The 19,522-nt window shown below is 44.6% G+C and overlaps 1 long non-coding RNA gene across 2 annotated transcripts in view; it reads right to left on the bottom strand.

Moving 5' to 3' along the window:
* The window catches only part of LOC121867471, a 28,728-nt gene that overhangs the window by 3,218 nt on the left and 5,988 nt on the right, over positions 1 to 19,522 (bottom strand). The window lies entirely within an intron of this gene.

Below are 19,522 nucleotides of genomic sequence, written 5' to 3'. Positions count from 1 at the left end.
CTCCTGCCCTCTCTCCTCCTGCTCCTCTCCTCCTGTCTCTCTCCTCCTGCTCCTCCCCATCAACATATTGCCCCCCAGATTATTTTCCCGGACACAGACGGGTTCAGAAGCTCAGTACTACTCAACGGCTCTGAATCCAGGCCTGCGCCACCGCCCACTTGGATTATATTGGCTCGAGACCTGCATGTTATTGTGGGGTGGTAGGCTGTGGGGTGTGAAGGTGGGGTGTGCAGGCTGTGGTGGGCTGGGTGAGGCTGTGGTGGGTGGGGTAGGTTGTGGTGGGTGGGGTAGGTTGTGGTGGGTGGGTGCAGGTTGTGGTGGGGTGGGGTAGGTTGTGGTGGGGTGGTGTAGGTTGTGGTGAGGTGTAGGTTGTGAGGTGGTGTGGGTTGCGATGGTGAGATGTAGGTTTTAAGTTGTAGGTTATATGAGCAAGTTGTGATTTGTGGATGTTGATTGTGAATTACGACCCCGCAAAATCCATCACAACCACAACCCCACTATAACCCACCACAACCCACCACAACCCCACCACAACCTCTCATAACCCACTCTGACCAACAATAACCCGCCACAACCCACCACAGGAAGGAAACCCGTGAATAAAAGTGAGAGGGGTCTTTAATCTGCTTAAGTGGGGGTGAGAGGGAAGGAGAGGAAGACTAATGTCAAGTCTTAAGGGTGTGTTGCACCTGTCTTCCCGCCGTGCTGGTAGTCCGGACAATAACCTTCACCGGACAATAAATATCACTGGACAATATATATCACTGGACAATATATATCACTGGACAATAAGCTCCATCGGACAATAAATTTCACTGGACAATAAATTTCATCGGACAATATAAATATATCACTGGACAATAAGCTCCATCGGACAATAAATTTCACTGGACAATAAATTTCATCGGACAATATAAATATATCACTGGACAATAAGCTCCATCGGACAATATCACTGGACAGTAAGCTTCATCGGACAATATATGTATCACTGGACAATAAATTTCACCGGGCAATTTTTACAGCTTAATGGACCTTCCTGGACAGAATACATCACCATAGGGGTTTATTGTCCGTCAAGAGGTTTAATATTTCGAAAGGTTTAATTAGCGTTTGGGGTTAGGCAGTGGTTTAATAACATATCATCAGGAGGCAATAAAGGGAAGGTTTACGTATTTATGTCTCTCTCTCTCTCTCTCTCTCTCTCTCTCTCTCACTCAATGGTCGATATGGGTAATCTAGTACAGGTAATGACATAGATTATTTACACTGCACTGCTTCCCTATGTCTGTGTAGCCAAGATGTAGCCAAGTTCTCTTCCTCTTAATGCTTCTGTAGCTGTTCTCCCCTGTCTCGCCAGCCTGACCCTCTCTCTCTCCAACCTCCTTAATGGCATGACTTATTCTTTTTTTATGTGGCTCCTCCCAAATTTCTTTTTATCCTCATTCCCTTTGTTCATTCTCCCATTTATCTTCCCGTGCTTTTTGCTTCTTGGTGGACAGTGCTATTTATATTCACTATGCATTTTTTTTATTTTTTATTTTTATTTTTTTGTAATTCCCTCGTCTGGTATTGGGTTCACGCTTGAAATTGCAAGGTTTTTGATTAAACGGATCTCTCTCTGTCGTGTGTGTGTGTGTGTGTGTGTGTGTGTGTGTGTGTGTGTGTGTGTCTGTCTCCATGATGTCTGCAAGTTCTTCGAAACATTTCTTGGAAGCATCGCGTTGCCTGGTTTACCTCCCCACCCCCTATCTTCCCAACCTCAATTAACCTACCTCACCAACTTACTCCCCACCAACCTACCCCCACCCAACCCCCCCCCCAACCCCTATCTCCTGTCTCCTGATTGGACGGGATGAGACAGCTTGATGACACCCTGTTATTCCTCGTCAGACGGGGGGGATCTATGTGCCGCTGTCAGATACCGCTGGTCTCTGCGTCACCTAACAGATTCTGGGGCTCTGGGTGTGTGTTTCTGTGTCTGTCTGTCTGTCTGTCTGTCTGTCTGTCCTTTCTTTTTTCGTGAGTTAGTGAGAGGGACGGTCACAATTCTCCAGAAAGAGAGAGATAGACAGAGAGAAAGAGAAACATACAGACAAACAGACAGAGATAAAGTAACATAGACAGGCGGGCAGATATATAAAATAGTATAGTTTATTTTGATATCTATAAGTGTGGATAGTTTTTGGATAGGTTATTTATTTTATGCCTTTTAATGACTATAGAAGTGGGTAAATAGATCTACCCATTGATATCTTTCGTCTGTCAGTCACAAGTGTGGCTTCCCATCGAGAATTAAAGCCTGAATTAACGGAGGAAACTTGGAGAACAGGTTTATATTATGGATTTCTTACCTGCGTTGGCTAATTAGCATTTTACCTGGGTGGTTGTCATAGTTACGACTCCTGTCCTGCGTAAAAATAACTGTAGCTGTTGTAGAAGGTTTTAACAATGACTACATAGATGGTTGTGATTATGTTGTTAATGATCATCGTAGTTAGGTGTTTAATGAGGTGTGCTACTGAAGTCTGTGTTATGAGAACATCACACTGACACTCTTCATTGACACTGTATACTGACGCTCTTCACTGACACTGTATACTGACGCTGTGTTATTCTTCTTCTTTTTTTTTTGGCTAAAGACGAGAGAGAGAGAGAGAGAGAGAGAGAGAGAGAGAGAGAGAGAGAGAGAGAGAGAGAGAGAGAGAGAGAGAGAGAGAGAGAGAGAGAATGTGCTGCACTTTAAAACTAAATATTTATATAATCTAGAAACTATTTTAAATTTTACTGTAAATGAATTAACTTTTCGGTTGGTTAATTAAGGTTCTGACTCTTTTGTGACTGAACTATTTAATATTTGGAACATTTAAGTATATATTTTTTTTTCTATGGCCAAGAGTTTTCCATTACTGTACACATTATGGTTTGGGAATTAGCAGTCATGTGTCGGTGTTCTTGGAGGTTCGTGTGCTGAATATACCTTACTATTAATTAATACACTTAAAATTAATGACTCAAGTTACAAGTATAAAAACAACACCTAAAAAAATGCCATTGGTATTATACTATGAGTCTAACCTTGGCTAATATTTTGGTCAGCCTTGTGATGTCAGATGTTGCTTATTGTTTATCTTATCTTATCTTGAAGTGTGTACCTGTGATTACTGCTGTCATGTGCTGGCCAGTTCCTCTCCGACTCACACCACCTCTTATCCTGAGGTGGTGTGATCTGAAGCTTCCATGTCGTAGAGTCGTCAAACTGTTCTAGGATAACATTAACAAGGGTCGATGGCACCGTCTGTACTGTAGTTTGGTGCATCTAGGTGTGGGTCTGGTGGGTCATGGGTCAAGCGAGTCATGCGTGGGTCTGGAGGATCATGGGTCAGGTGGGTCTCTCCTTCCTCCCTCTGTCCCAAATCCCTCAAAGTCTTCTACCCGCCCCTCCCTAATCCTCCTTGTCTAATCCCCTGGCTCTCCTCCGGTCCCTGGGTGCCACAAGAGGGTGTCAGGACGTGGCTGGCACCTTTGGTATGAATAATAACAGTGGTGGGCGTGGTGGTGGTGGGCGTGGGGGGCGGTGAGGCGGCGGAGGTGGTGGTGGGCGTGGTGGTGGTGGTATAAGTAAAAGCATTGGCGAGAAACTGTATGCATTTGAAAGTAGGATTAAATAAGAGAAGGAAAGTGAGAATTGGAATAAGAAAATGAATGAATAAACAGGAAGAAAAAAAGGAGAATGGAGATGAAAAAAAAAGGGAAATTGAAGCGAGTTGATGATTGATGGAAGATTATTTGTGTGGTCAGATTAAAATGTATATTAGGTGTGTGTGTGTGTGTGTGTGTGTGTGTGTGTGTGTGTGTGTGTGTGTGTGTGTGTGTGTGTGTGTGTGTGTGTGTGTGTGTGTGTGTGTGTGTGTGTGTGTGTGTGTGTGTGTGTGTGTGTGTGTGTGTGTGTGTGTGTGTGTGTGTGTGTGTGTGTGTGTGTGTGTGTGTGTGTGTGTGTGTGTGGTTGAGATAAATGATACCTGTGTTACATGAGAGCATCCCTCCCCCTCACGTCCATGAAGGGAAAGGTAAGTTTAGTGATGGGATGTAGCTGGGGGTGGGGGGGGGTACGAAGGAGGAAGGGTGGAAGGGAGGAGGGGTGAAGGAGGGAAGGGTGCATGGAGGAGGGGTGGAAGGGAGGGAGGTGCGGGGAGGAGGGTGCGGAAGGGAGGAGGTGCGGAAGGGAGGGAGGGGTGCAAGGAGGGAAGGGGTGTGGAAGGGAGGAGGTGTGGAAGGAGGGAGGTGAGGGAGGACATATTATCTGCATTATATGATAGAGAGTTCGTCTGAAGGTAACTGAGGTGACTGAATATAACCTGTCTTCTGCCACTCCTGACCTCACTGGTGGATGATTTTTGTTTTCCGCACGAGGGAGTTTTAAGGCCTCGGTCACCTATGTTATGTTTTGTAACTGCATCAGCTAGCTCTATGAATACTGGCCCTGATCTTTTTTCTCTCTCTCTCTCTTAAAAATTTTTTGTTTGTATGAACCACTCAACACATGCAGTATACAGTTGAGCCTTTCACTGTGTATAGCCCGAATATGTATAGTGTATATTTATGGTCCTAATGTATAGTGTGTATAACTTCACCGTGTGGTAGATGTATGTATGTAAGTTCAGTATGATGTATGGGATTTTGTTTATTGTTGAATGTATGTATGAGAGATGGGAATGTATGATGGTGGGGGGGTGATAGTTGGTGGTGATGGTGGTGGTGGGGGTATGGTGATAGTGGTGATGGTGGTGGGGGGTGTATGGTGATAGTGGTGGTGATGGTGGTGGTGGGGTATGGTGATAGTGGTGATAGTGGTGGTGATGGTGGTGGTGGGGGGTGGTGATAGTGGTGGTGATGATGGTGGTGGTGGTGGTGATGGTGATAGTGGTGGTGATGGTGGTGGTGGGGGGTATGGTGATAGTGGTGGTGATGATGGTGGTGGGGGTCTGGATCGTGTGGTGGTGGTGTGGGGGTATGGTGATAGTGGTGGTGATGGTGGTGGGGGGGTATGGGTGATAGTGGTGGTGATGGTGGTGGTGGGGGTATGGTGAGATAGTGGTGGTGATGGTGGTGGTGGGGTATGGTGATAGTGGTGGTGATGGTGGTGGTGGGGGTATGGTGATAGTGGTGGTGATGGTGGTGGTGGGGGTATGGTGATAGTGGTGGTGATGGTGGTGGTGGGGGTATGGTGATAGTGGTGGTGATGGTGGTGGTGGGTGTATGGTGATAGTGGTGGTGATGGTGGTGGGGGGTGGTGATAGTGGTGATGGTGGTGGTGGGTGTATGGTGATAGTGGTGGTATGGTGGTGGTGGGGGGTATGGTGATAGTGGTGTGGGGTTTGTGATAGTGGTGGTGATGGTGGTGGTGGGGGTATGGTGATAGTGGTGATGGTGGTGGTGGGGTGTATGGTGATAGTGGTGGTGATGGTGGTGGTGGATGGGTGTGGTGGTGATGGTGGTGGTGGGGTATGGGTGATAGTGGATGGTGGTGGTGGGTTATGGTGATAGTGGTGGTGGTGGTGGGGTATGGTGATAGTGGTGATGGTGGTGGTGTGGGGTATGTGGTGATAGGTGGTGGGGGTATGGTGATAGTGGTGGGGGGTATGGGTGATATGGTGGTGGTGATGGGTGGTGGTGGGGGTATGGTGATAGTGGTGGTGATGGTGGTGGTGGTATGGGGATAGTGGTGATGGTGGGTGGTGGGGTGTATGGTGATAGTGGTGGTGATGGTGGTGGTGATGGTGGTGGTGGGGTATGGGTGATAGTGGATGGTGGTGGGTGGTTATGATGGTGGTGTGGTGGTGGGGGTATGGTGATAGTGGTGGTGATGGTGGTGGTGGGGGTATGGTGATAGTGGTGGGGGTATGGTGATAGTGGTGGGGGTATGGTGATAGTGGTGGGGGGTATGGTGATAGTGGTGGTGATGGTGGTGGTGGGGGTATGGTGATAGTGGTGGTGATGATGGTGGTGGGGGTATGGTGATAGTGGTGGTGGTGATGGTGGTGGGGTAGGTGATGGTGGTGGTGGGGGTATGGTGATGGTGGTGATGGTCGTGGTGGGGTATGGTGATAGTGGTGGGGTGTATGGTGATAGTGGTGGTGATGATGGTGGTGGGGGGTATGGTGATGATGGTGGTGGGGGTATGGTGATAGTGGTGGTGATGGTGGTGGTAAGAGACATCATCGGCTGTGTTGTGTATGGTGTATGTGTAAACTAAATGTGCACTGTATAATGTATCCTTGCAGTGTATAGGCTGTGTGTATAACCTAACCGAGGCAAATGCGATGGTGTAATTCAGTCCATTGTTCGTCGACAGAGGCAGGAAATTCATTACACAGCGAAGTAAAAATAGTGATGTAACTCTCTAGCCCACAGCCCTTCTCTCCCCGTCTCCCCTTCTCCCCGTCTTCTCCTCTCTCCCCTTCCCTCTCCCCCCTCCGAATAAATTGAATTACGCGTGCAGTTGTTTTTTACGTGAATCGTACTTTTTTCCCCCTCTACGAAGTTCTGGAATTAATGCGTAGTTTTAAGACACTGAAATGGGTAAATGGTGGGAGTCATGGAAAGTCCTGGTGAAATAATGTTGATGAAGTAAGTTGTGATTCGTATTGGCGCTATTTTGTACCTTCTATCTTCCGGCGATACGTACCGAGGCAGGTTGGTACGAGTTCACACGTACAAGTAGTTAATGAGTTTTTATCGGCTGATTTAACATGTCATCGGCAGAGCCTCTTCCTATTGGCTGAATTTACATGACGCCATTGGTAAAGGCTCTTATTGGTTGCATTTACTCGTACGTGGCATTCATCGGCAGAGCCTCTTCCTATTGGCTGAATTTACATGACGCCATTGATAGAGGCTCTTATTGACTGCATTTACTCGTAAGTGGTTGAATTTAAATGACGTAACTAAAGTTTCTGTTGGACTTTGGGCAACTGTCCTATCTCTCTACTCACAGTGATAGCTATAGACTGATCGAACCCCATCACTTGATAACCCCTTGAGTACGATGATTTAACCCTTTGAGTACGATGATTTAACCCCTTGAGTACGATGATTTAACCCCTTGAGTACGATGATTTAACCCCTTGAGTACGATGATTTAACCCCTTGAGTACGATGATTTAACCCCTTGAGTACGATGATTTAACCCCTTGAGTACGATGATTTACTAACACCTGCCTCAGTGAACAAGGTGGTGGGTGGTGATGGTGGTGACTGATGGTGATGATAGGGAATATAGTGGTAGTGGGGGTGATGATGGTAGTGGTGGTGGTGATAGTCGTGGTGGTGGTGGTGGTAATAGTAGAAGTGATGGTGATGAAAGTTACCGTGTTTCTGCCACCACTACACCACCATACCTATGTCACCATACCCACCATTCTTCCCCACCACCACCACTTCCCTGATCCATTACCACCTTAACTACCTGACAACTTCCTCACCATTACCCCAGCTGCTCCATCACCACCACCACCCTGTCTCTCCACCACTATCACCACCACCCTGCCTCTTCACCACTATCACCACCACCCTGCCTCTCCACCACTATCATCACCACCCTGCCTCTCCACCACTATCACCACCACCCTGTCTCTCCACCACTACTCACCATCACCAGCGCCCTCCCTCACACCATCCTTCACCGGGCCCCTGCAGCAGCTGGGCTTCGGGGCTATCAGTGCTGGGGGACACTACCTGTTATTTATCCTCACAGCGGAGCGATACATAAGGCTAGGGAAGGAGGGAGAGAGGGAGGGAGAGAGAGGGAGTGAGGGAGTGAGGGAGAGAGGGAGAGAGTTTTTCCTCCTCCTACAGTGAATTTCTCCACCAGGTAAAAATGTAGTGAACGAGTGTATAGATTTGGCCCTAGATTCGTTCAGATGGTAACTCGGGAAATGTGTGGAATTTTGTACAGGGGAAATATTTTACACTTCGGGGAAAACGTCGACGTGGTGTAGCGAAAACCTCGTCTGTTGGTTGTTGTGGTGGAGTTCTGGCCAAAAGTGTCCAGTCTGGCCACTTGTTTCCATGTTTCCAGCCTGGCCACTCCCTATGTGTCCAGCCTGGCTACTCCCCATGTGTCCAGCCTGGCCACTCCCTATGTGTCCAGTCTGGCCACTTGTTTCCAGCCTGGCCACTCCCTGTGTGTCCAGCCTGGCCACTCCCTATGTGTCCAGCCTGGCCACTCCCGATGTGTCCAGTCTGGCCACTCCCCATGTATCCAGCCTGGCCACTCCCTATGTGTCCAGCCTGGCCACTCCCCATGTGTCCAGCCTGGCCACTCCCCATGTGTCCAGCCTGGCCACTCCCCATGTGTCCAGCCTGGCCACTCCCTATGTGTCCAGCCTGGCCACTCCCCATGTGTCCAGCCTGGCCACTCCCGATGTGTCCAGTCTGGCCACTCCCCATGTGTCCAGCCTGGCCACTCCCCATGTGTCCAGCCTGGCCACTCCCCATGTATCCAGCCTGGCCACTCCCCATGTTTCCAGCCTCAGTGCTTAAATCCCCAGTAATTCCAGCTGTTGGTTCACCCATTACTGGAAACACATACAAGATCGTCACTATAACTATTGTAACTACTATTAGCTGTAAACTACTATTACCTGTAAACTACTATTACCTGTAAACTACTATTACCTGTAAACTACTATTAGGTGTAAACTACTATTACCTGTAAACTACTATTACCTGTAAACTACTATTACCTGTAAACTACTATTAGGTGTAAACTACTATTACCTGTAAACTACTATTACCTGTAAACTACTATTAGGTGTAAACTACTATTACCTGTAAACTACTATTAGGTGTAAACTACTATTAGGTGTAAACTACTATTACCTGTAAACTACTATTACCTGTAAACTACTATTAGGTGTAAACTACTATTAGGTGTAAACTACTATTACCTGTAAACTACTATTAGCTGTAAACTACTATTAGCTGTAAACTACTATTACCTGTAAACTACTATTTCCTGTAAACTACTATTACCTGTTAACTATAGACGTGGATATTATATAGTGAAAATATAGTAAAAGAGATTTTTTTGTGAGCTGTTTTCTGTTTGTGTTTATGTCTGAAGTTTTAACAGTATATAGTGGTGAGTCAAGCTGAAGTGTGTGTGTGTGTGTGTGTGTGTGTGTGTGTGTGTGTGTGTGTGTGTGTGTGTGTGTGTGTGTGATAAGCATAATTATATGGACTCAAACCAAGAAAATGAAATAACGAGTAAAACAAAAAACAAATAATAAATGATAAATAATGAGTAAAAATATAATAATGAATAGAAATAAAAAAAATATCTCCGTCACACATTGAAAAGTTACTTATATATTTTAAAGATGTATTTGTGGTCTGTCCTTATCAATATTTATCAGTGGTGTAATATCTTGTCAGCCCATGTGTGACGTCATGAGTTGTAGGAGGAGCAATGCCGATACGTGTAAGAAATTCTATTCCTTTACCACCATTAACCACCAACACCACCACCACTATCATTACTTTTACCACTACCACCATTCCCACCTCAACTACCATACAACTAACCTCACCATTACCTACCTATTTCATCATCATCACCACCACCATAGAATAATAATCTTACACCAGTTATAGGTCTGTTACCGGGTGTCTCAGCTCTACCGGGTGTCTCAGCTCAACCGGGTGTCTCAGCTCAACTACTGGGTGTCTCAGCTCTACCGGGTATCTGTCGGGCTAAAATTTAAAGAATCCTGAATTATTTTGCTCCTTGGCATTTTAATAGTGGTTATCGCGCGGTAATGCCTGACGGTGTGTGTTAAATAGTACTCGTTATTGCGTTCCAGTACTCATTGTCGGGTGGTAGTACTCATTATCACGTGTGTCCAGAGTGATAACAATAATAGTACTCTAGGTTAATAATACTTAGTACTTAAAGTCATGTTTGGTTTGGTTAGGTTAAGTTTAGGTTAGGTTAGGTTAGGTTAGTTTGAGTGTTTAATTATCAGGTGAAATATGCTGGGATGCCTAATCTTCAGTTGATAGGACTATAGTCACTTTCAGCCTCCCGAGAGAGACGTGGATAATATGTAACATTTACTTCACTTCATTACAGAATCAGGTCAGCCAATACTGCCGGACATAAAAATAGAATTAGGTAGTCGGCATTCAGAGCCTTGCAATTTACAACTCTTGCAGGTATTTCAACTCTTACGGGTATTTCAATTTAAAAGTGGAATTTCGAGACTTCACAATAAACTCAATAATTTCGTCTACCTTTGAGTAATTTTGTATAGTTTAATAAATTTGATTATATGGGCGTGTGTAAATGTTGGTCTGGTAATGATTGAAAGTTTATAACGAGTTGGAAAGACTCTCTCTCTCTCTCTCTCTCTCTCTCTCTCTCTCTTACGAAACGAGTTAGTTGGGTGATTGTGTTTTAAATCCAGGTAAATCTTTCATGTGTTTTGTGTGTTTTTTTGTTTTTTTTTGACAGTTTTAGTAATGTATTTTGTTGTTTTCGTTTGAATATTCACGTGGTAATGGATTCAAAGGGAGGGAGGGAGGAGGGAGGGAGGAGGGAGGGGTGGGAGGAGGGAGGGGGTGGGGAGGGAGGGAGGAGGAGGGTGGGGTGGGGACTGTAGGAAAGGTTGATGCATTGTTGCCCCAGCGATAACTCTTCCCTCCGTTCCCCCCCTTTTCTCTCCTTTACGTCCCCCATTTCTCTCCTTCCCCTATCCTCCTTCCGCCTCTCACCTCCCCCCCCTTAGAAAGTTTTATAAAAGTTTAAGGTTTAATGTTTCAACACTGTGTTTGATTAACTGTTTTAATGAGGGTTTTTTATCAGCCTGCTATACCATCACCTGAAGAATAACCACCCTAGAGGTTACCTGGGGAATGGTATGGTTAGGTTAGGTTTGGGTGATTAATCTTGGGGTGAAATAACCTGTACTGCTGTTATCATCTCTAATAACAAGTAGGCTGTTTCAGGCTCCAGAAGGGATACCATACGTTTTTGGAGCCTGTGTGTGTACGTACAGGAGGCGTTGATAGTGTGTGTGTGTGTGTGTGTGTGTGTGTGTGTGTGTGTGTGTGTGTGTAGGAGACGTTAAGAGGATGTCTAATGAACTTATTATCACCCGGACGAGGTTACCTGTAAACATTTAGGGTCACTCACATACAGTATAAGAAAGTTCACATAGGTTAGGTTAGGTTAGGTTAGAGAGACGCACCGTAAATATAAACAGAGAGTGTGGTAAAAACAGCCCGAAAACGTTGTAGTGTGGAGGGCCGCGGTCTCCAACCCTCAGACACGATGGATGAGTGAAACCTCCATATAACGGACATTCTCTTCAAATAAACCGGGGTGTCCAATCATCAAGTCAAATAAACCGGGGTGTCCAATCATCAGGTCAAATAAACCGGGGTGTCCAATCATCAGGTTAAATAAACCGGGGTGTTCCAATCATCAGGTGTCAATCATCAGGTCAAATAAACCGGGGTGTCCAATCATCAAGTCAAATAAACCGGGGTGTCCAATCATCAGGTCAAATAAACCGGGGTGTCCAATCATCAGGTTAAATAAACCGGGGTGTTCCAATCATCAGGTCAAATAAACCGGGGTGTCTATTCTACAAGTAATCCATAACACTTAAACTGGTTGCCTCGTGTAAGCGTTGGCAACAAGACATACAAACAAGCGATAACGAGAGACATAGTCCTCGTAAGATAACACTATACTCCTGGCGCGAGTCTCTAAGGGTAGCGTCAAGGAAGTTAAGCAACACCTTCAGATCGTCCGTTTCAGCGACGATACTTCCTCCTTCCACGACGATACTTTTTTTCTGTATGTATGAATGTATGTATGTGTTAATTATTTTGATTATATAAAGGTAATTAAAGGTGTGTGGGTGTTTTGTATTAATTAAAATGTATTTGTTATTTCTCGTTATTATTATCATCATCATCATCACTGTAGCGCCCAGGTAGGTATTGCCGACACCTGAGACTGGACAGGTCACCTTGAGGGGGGGGGGGGAGAAGCAATATCGTCCCTGCCTCAGTTATATAATACCAATATATTCCTGTCACTTGATCCTTTCCTCTCGCTTTCTCTTTCACCTTTTCCATCTCTTTCCCTCTCCCATTTTTGTTTTATCCCATTTCACTTTCTATGTTGTTTTATGTTTTTTTTAACTTTTTATCGTTTTTTTTTTGGCGTTTAATTTCCCGTTTTCTCTCGCTTGGTTCACCTTTATTCTCTTTATCTTCATTTTTTTATTTTTTTATTTTATTTTTTTCTTAATTTATTTTTTCTCCCTTTCCATTCTTGTATTTTTTTCTTCCTCTTTCTTGTCTTTATTCTTACTTATTTTCCTTATCTCTCTCTCTCTCTCTCTCTCTCACAGCTACTGAATGTTAAAGCTCACACACACACACACACACACACACACACACACACAGACAACTATGCTCAATGCTGTAATAATCCCTACCGCCACTAATGGAGGCCCTATGACTGCACCATTAGCAAGTAATTGGGTCAGTGTACCCTTAGCGTTTTGCTGCTGCTCCACTCTGGCTTTTAAGGGAGACAAAATTGTTGACTGGGCGTGTATGAGTGTATGTATGTATGTATGTATGTATGTATGTATGTGTATATATGTGTATGATTGTATGTTCTTCGTGTTCTTTAAAGTTGTTCGTGTATCTGGTTCTAGTTATGGTCTCTGTTCTCTGTGTGTTCTACAAGGGTTCCGTATTCCCTTTCACCGCATAATAATACCCCTTGACGCCGTATAATACCGTATAATACCACCATATAGCACCATATAACACCATATAACACCATATAACACCATATAACACCATATAGCACCATATAACACCATATAGCACCATATAACACCATATAACACCATATAACACCATATAGCACCATATAGCACCGTATAACACTGTACATTACCCTCCCTTCCTTGTCATTATTTTCGGCACTATAATGATCTGTTTGTTCTCCTGGTTAGTTCTAGCAATGTAAAGATAGTTATATGCTCTTATTTGTTCGTAGAGGATGAAGGTAGTTATTTATTCTCATTCGTTCTACCAGTATACAGATGGTTAACCCGCGGTCTGTTGTAAATGTGTTAGTTTTAATGGTGATGCGTTTTCTTTTTTAGCCAGATACGTTTAAATATACTTAGTTTAACGTCATATAATCAATAATCCCGAATTGCTTTAACCAGACGCATGATTGTACAATATATAAATAATTTTAAGTTGATCCTTTATTATTTTTAGCCAGAAACGTGAATCTATTTAGTTTTAACTCAGACGTATTTTGATCCCTTAAGAGTCTTTTGTAACGTCGTAAAAATCGAGGCGGTGTTTGAGCCTTATACCCGTGATGTGACAGGCGCCTTAAGTGTATACAGAGTGGCTGGAATGTCAGGTTGGGCCAATACTGTTGCATGATGCCATTTTCCCCTGTAACTCAATATCCCGGGGTGACTCCTGACGCTCATGTCACTTTCCTCCTGCTGGTGATGAAGGTGAAGGTGGTGGCGGGGGTGTTGGTGATGTGGTGTTGGTGATGGGTGGTTGGTGATGGGTGGTTGGTATTGGTGGTGTTTTGGTGGGGGTTGGTGTTGAATTTTATTTTCTCTAGATGAAGTTCAAAACCAAACTTAACAAAAAAGCGTGTGGAACTCTTATCTGATCGAAACTCTATAATTACTTCGGAACCCAACAACAACGGTATAATAATGATAATAATAATAATAATAATAATAATAATGATAATAATGATAATAATAATAACCCGCGTTAAATTTATCTCCTATCGTGTTTTCCCGCCAAGTTCCAACCTCGGCACGACAACTCACTTGGGCGGATTTATCTTGTGCCGAAGTTGAGGCATTTGTCGGGCGCGTCGCATTTTGTCATCGGAAAAGAAATGTATGTGATGGGGTTTCTTTGTCAGTTTGTGTCTTTATACATTACGTCGGGGAACTAAATTGAAGGTTATTAAGACTGGGAGGTGTGGGCATTGCTGTTAGTCTCTCTTGGTAGTAAGAGAGAGAGAGAGAGAGAGAGAGAGAGAGAGAGAGAGAGAGTGTGTGTTTCAGGAATGAGAGGGAGAAAGAAAATAAAAAGTGAAAGAAAATCCTAGAGAATAATAGACAGAGCTGCAGGGAAGGAAAAAGCGAGAGCGAGAGAGAGAACCGTCTTAAAGCACTGGCCATCATCATACAAGACCCTGGGGGTGTGGTAGCGGCTGGCTGGCTGGGCTGGTTATACGCTGACGAATATCTGGGGGAGGGGGGGAAGAAGAACTCGGCTGGGGGTGAATTACTGAAGTGTGTACCTACCTCTTCCTGTTCGTTTTTTCCCTGTCACGCCGGGTCCATTTTGCCGTCGAGAGGCAAGAAAGATGGCTCTCTCTCTCTCTCTCTCTCTCTCTCTCTCTAAGCCTCGTGTGTTGGTCGGTTATCCCACATTAACTGTTTTTTTTATTATTTTTTTATTACCGCTTCTATGTTGTAAATACTCAGCCCAACTCCCAACCCTGTTTAATGGCCGGAGATATTATAATAAGTACGTCATAACACAACCACTACTACGCTATTCTTGGTCATTCTTTGTTGTTTATCACGTTAGAGCCACAAGCTAGCAGGACCGAGCATCACGTATTACAAACAAGGAAAGACGCAATACGAATATCCCTTCACTCTCGTCCGGATTTTCTAGTAATCGTTTGTTATTTTTACGAAAGCCCGACGGGGATAAGATTCCATTACGAGATTCAGCCAGTGTAAGGGAAACACAAAACGGCGAAGTGGATTCACGGACCTGCCTTAACTTCCCTCCCCCGTACGTGGTGATGGAGGGAGTGTTTGTACGTGATGCCTCGCCTCCCACACACACTAGCACGGAGTCAACACGGGTAATAGGGTGGTAATTGAATAGGAATATTGGCATCGTGTGAACCTCTCCCCATGGTGACCTGTTATATACGTATCACTACATAGGTGCCGGAGGGAGTCTTGCTGTTTTGACCTTAGTGTCTACTCACTCACTCACTCTTTTACTTCTTCACTCACTCATTCACTCTTTTACATATTCATTCACTCACTCACTCACTCTTTTACTCACTCACTCACTCACTCACTCACTCCTCAACTCACCCACTCCTTCCCTCACTTTCTCTCCTTCTCCTTCCCTTCCTTCCATTAAGGAGAATGTGTATTGAGACAGCTGTAATGTGTCTCAGTATTCAGACTGCTCGCCAAGAGGACCCGACAACAGCGGCCTCGCCGAATGAAATTTACTATGTAAATTTCTTGCATGGATGTAAACAAGGCCGCGAATGTGCTGAAGGCTGAAGAAGGATTTAGTAAAGCTGACAGGGAGGAGTTTATTAGGGAAAAGAAACTCCCTTTACTTAGCCACCTCTTGAAGGCTTCATTTTATATATATGACACGAAGAATTATTAAACAGGTTCCAATGCTGATGCTTATACGTATATATTTGTATTAACCGTAAGAGTTAAATATTCTCATTAGTTATTTACAAATTAATTATGGAGTTTTTCTTAGGTTTACAAACACTTAGGCAACTCCAAGCGTTTATTTTATCCATATGAATTTAAGAGTTAATAAACATGTTCTAATACTGATACCAATACTTATAATTGTAATCAGAATTAGTTACAAATTTGTTAGGTGTTCAACTTGACATGATTAATTACCTTGACAGAACTGTTGCAGTGATCAAGTCTTTATTTAGGTGTACAGTAGGAGGTATTAGAGACTTGTTATGGCAGGTGTTTGACATCCACTACAATTGTCTTCTACCTTCACTAATCTGCCCAAAGTTTGCACCGCCATTAAGGTGACAGCCAGATAGGTATTACCAAAGTTAGGGAGGCGGCAGCTGCCAGGGTAAGGATCAAACTTGGCGGAGGTGCAACCACCTGGCAGAGGAGTGTCAATGGCGGTGGAGAACCAGCTGGCAGGAAAGCACCAGCTGGCAGGGGAAGCACCAGCTGGCAGGAAAGCACCAGCTGGCAGGGGAAGCACCAGCTGGCAGGGGAAGCACCAGCTGGCAGTGAAGCACCAGCTGGCAGGGGAAGCACCAGCTGGCAGGGGAAGCACCAGCTGGCAGGGGAAGCACCAGCTGGCAGGGGAAGCACCAGCTGGCAGGGGAAGCACCAGCTGGCGGGGGAGGTTGTGGGAGGGTCCCTTGCAGGTTAACGATCTATTACTGATGCGCGAAATGTAAATTATGAATTAATTAACTCGGCCAACAGAGGAGTCAGCTAGGTGTGTTGCCGCTGTCTCCTCACCCTGGCCGTCCTACCTATGTCCCGGCGATAATTACCCATCTCGGCGATAATTTCTCACCAAAAGTAATATAACTCTTCTTTCCAACGCGTCTCTGTGAGGGAGGAACACGGTGGATAAGTTTAATATCATTTATTCCACTCGGCCGGAGATATTGCTGCCTTATCTCTCGACCTTGTGTGTGTGTGTGTGTGTGTGTATGTATGTGTGTGTGTGTGTGTGTGTGTGTGTGTGTGTGTGTGTGTGTGTGATTCATGGAGTGTTAAGAGCTTGTATTATTATTATTATTATCATTATTATTATTATTATTATCATTATTATTATTATTATTATCATTATTATTATTATTATTATTATTATTATTATTATTATCAGTAGTAGTAGTAGTAGTACATGGTGTAGGTATTATTATTATTACAGTGTATATAAGTATTTAATCTTCACGCTCCTAGTAGACTACAAAATTCTTCCCTCGTGTGGGTGTTATTAACCTCTCCTGTTTTACGACCAGCCCCTCAACGTGTAGGAATCCCGGGTGTTTCGTCCCTTCGTCAGGCTAGTGGGTATAGTCAAACCTTGCTTGTTGCTGGTCGTGTTAAGGTTAGGTTAGGTTAGATTAGGTCAGGGTGGCTGTATGTGGGTGTGTCTAGGTCATGAGATTAACTGTTGTGTTTGTAAGGTTTGTAGCACGCGCACACACACACACACACACACACACACACACACACACGGAGGAGGGGAGGAGGGTCTCTTTGTTTACACTTCTGGTAAAAACATAAACTCAACGTCGAGTGCGCTGCCGTATTCCTTTGTTTTCAGTTCAATTTTTCTTTCAAGTTCGTAATTTCATTTATTTTGGAAGAGGGAACACACGTTATTAGGTTACGGAAAAATACCTGTAAATATTCGATTATGTTGTGAGGGGAGGAGGAGAGTGGTTGATGGAGAAGGAGGGTGGATGAAGGGAGGTGGAGTACGGATGACGCAAGAGGAGGGTGGTTGACGCAGGAGGAGGGTGGATGACGGAGGAAGAGGGTTGGATGACGGAAGGAGAAGGTGGATGACGGAGGAAGAGGGTTGGATGATGGAAGGAGAAGGTGGATGACGGAGGAAGAGGGTTGGATGACGCAAGAGGAGGGTGGATGAAAGGAAGTGTAAGGTGGATGACGAAGGAGAAAGGTGGATGACGGAGAAAGAGGGTTGAATGACGGAAGAGGAAGGTGGATGACTGAGGAGGTGGAGGGTGGATGACAGAAGAGGTAGAAGAGCGACCCAGGTGGATGTGGAGGACTGTGGACCACACCCTCGAGAAAAAAGAAGAAAATTAAACTATCGGAAAATGTTTGAAGAATGCTCATGTCTTTGTGAGGTATATATTTAGCCTCACTTCACCTTTGTCCCGTGTGTGTGTGTGTGTGTGTATAGTAGTAGTAGTAGTAGTAGTAGTAGTAGTGGGGATCAATTATGCTATATATTTTTTATACCTTCAATAGACAACACTTGAAAGTTATGATCGGAAATGTGGTGAAAAATTCTTAATCAGCATGAGGTTGGGGGAGAGACAGACAGACAGACAGACAGACAGACAGGTTGACAGAGAAAGAGAGAGTGAGTTTTATTAAATTTAACAGCTATTCCGCAGTAGATAGTTCGACTCTCTCTCTCTCTCTCTCTCAAAGGGCTACACCAAGGTTGCTTTTCTCTTTAAGACCACACACAAACATTTCTGGAATCTCTGGTAACTTGTGAGTTCTGGCAGATCAAAGGTTAATAAACTGTACCTTACAAGTCAGTACGCATGTTGTCTCTCTCTCTCTCTCTCTCCCTAGTATTAGTGTCCCTGCTTTCCATTTCCTTTCTCTCTCCCTCTCTTTCCTTTTCTTTCTCCCTTTCTCTCACCCTCTCTCTCTTTTTTCTGTTAATATCCTCTCTCTCTCTCTTTCTCCTTTCTATCTTTCTCCCTCTCTCTTATTCTGGTAATATTCTCTCCATCCCCGGTATGAATTCTCTCTCTCTCTCTCTCTCTCTCTCTCTCTCTCTCTCTCTCTCTCTCTCTCTCTCTCTCTCTCTCTCTCTCTCTCTCTCTCTCTTATATATATTGAAAGATTCAATTCCCCTCGATGGTCGTTCTCTGTCGCGTCATTGCTAAAACGTGTTGGAGCAGCTCTTGTCTGGACGTGACCAGCGTTCCCACTCAGTGTACCGGCATACACAGGTGGCATACGTGGCATAGAGAAGTGTTATACAGGCATACACAGGTGGGTTACGTGGCATAGTGTTGTACCGGCATGCGGAGTACCTGTGTGTGTGTGTGTGTGTGTGTGTGTGTGTGTGTGTGTGAGTGAGTGAGTGAGTGTGTGTGGGAGACTTGGGGTGTGTGAGTGAGTGGAGAGCGTGGCGGTAATATGTACATTTGTTTATTGGAATGTTTTTTTGTGTGTTTGTGTTTGTAAGTGTTGGCACAAAGGCACAGCCCACATGTTTGGACAGAGAGGATTGAGTGTCTGTCTGTGAGTGTGTTTGTCTGTCTGTTTGTTCCAGCCATTTCTCGAAAACGGAATTAGTTAGTCATGAAAATCTACACACATATTACATGAGTCCCAAGATCCCAAGGTCCCAAGATCCCAAGGTCCCAAGGTCAGGGCAAAAACCAAAAATCTTCTCCGGGAGCTGGTGACTCGTGCCAGGGTGGACAAGCTATGGCAACCAAGGTTATACAGCATATACCACACAATTTTACTAGTATATAAATATTTAAGCGATATACATAAATAACTACCAAAGATACATTACGTATACCCTGCTACTGCAGTGATTATAAACTCTACGTAAACCACACATAACATTTCAGTATAACAAGTCGCGTCTTATATGAGGTATTGTATTATTGATTTGCACAGGTCCTTGAAATATGACCTACACACCTACACACCCTCAGAACCATTGACCTGGCGACCTGGTCAGACAGAGACATGAGAGAGAGCGCGCGCCTCGTATCCCTCCAGCAGGCAAGGGAGTGTTGTGTGGTGGCGTGGTAACCTTTCATCGGCCGGGTGGAGTGAGTGATGGGTCCACTTTGATGCCTCGGTGTATTGTGGGATTCCCTCTGCCTCTCCCAAGCTTTATGGACAGTATTAGGCTAGACAGAGGTGCTAGG

The sequence above is a fragment of the Homarus americanus genome, unplaced genomic scaffold (genome assembly GCF_018991925.1).
Source record: "Homarus americanus isolate GMGI-L3 unplaced genomic scaffold, GMGI_Hamer_2.0 scaffold23598, whole genome shotgun sequence".
NCBI lineage: Eukaryota > Metazoa > Arthropoda > Malacostraca > Decapoda > Nephropidae > Homarus > Homarus americanus.
This window is presented reverse-complemented; position numbering and strand designations above follow the sequence as displayed.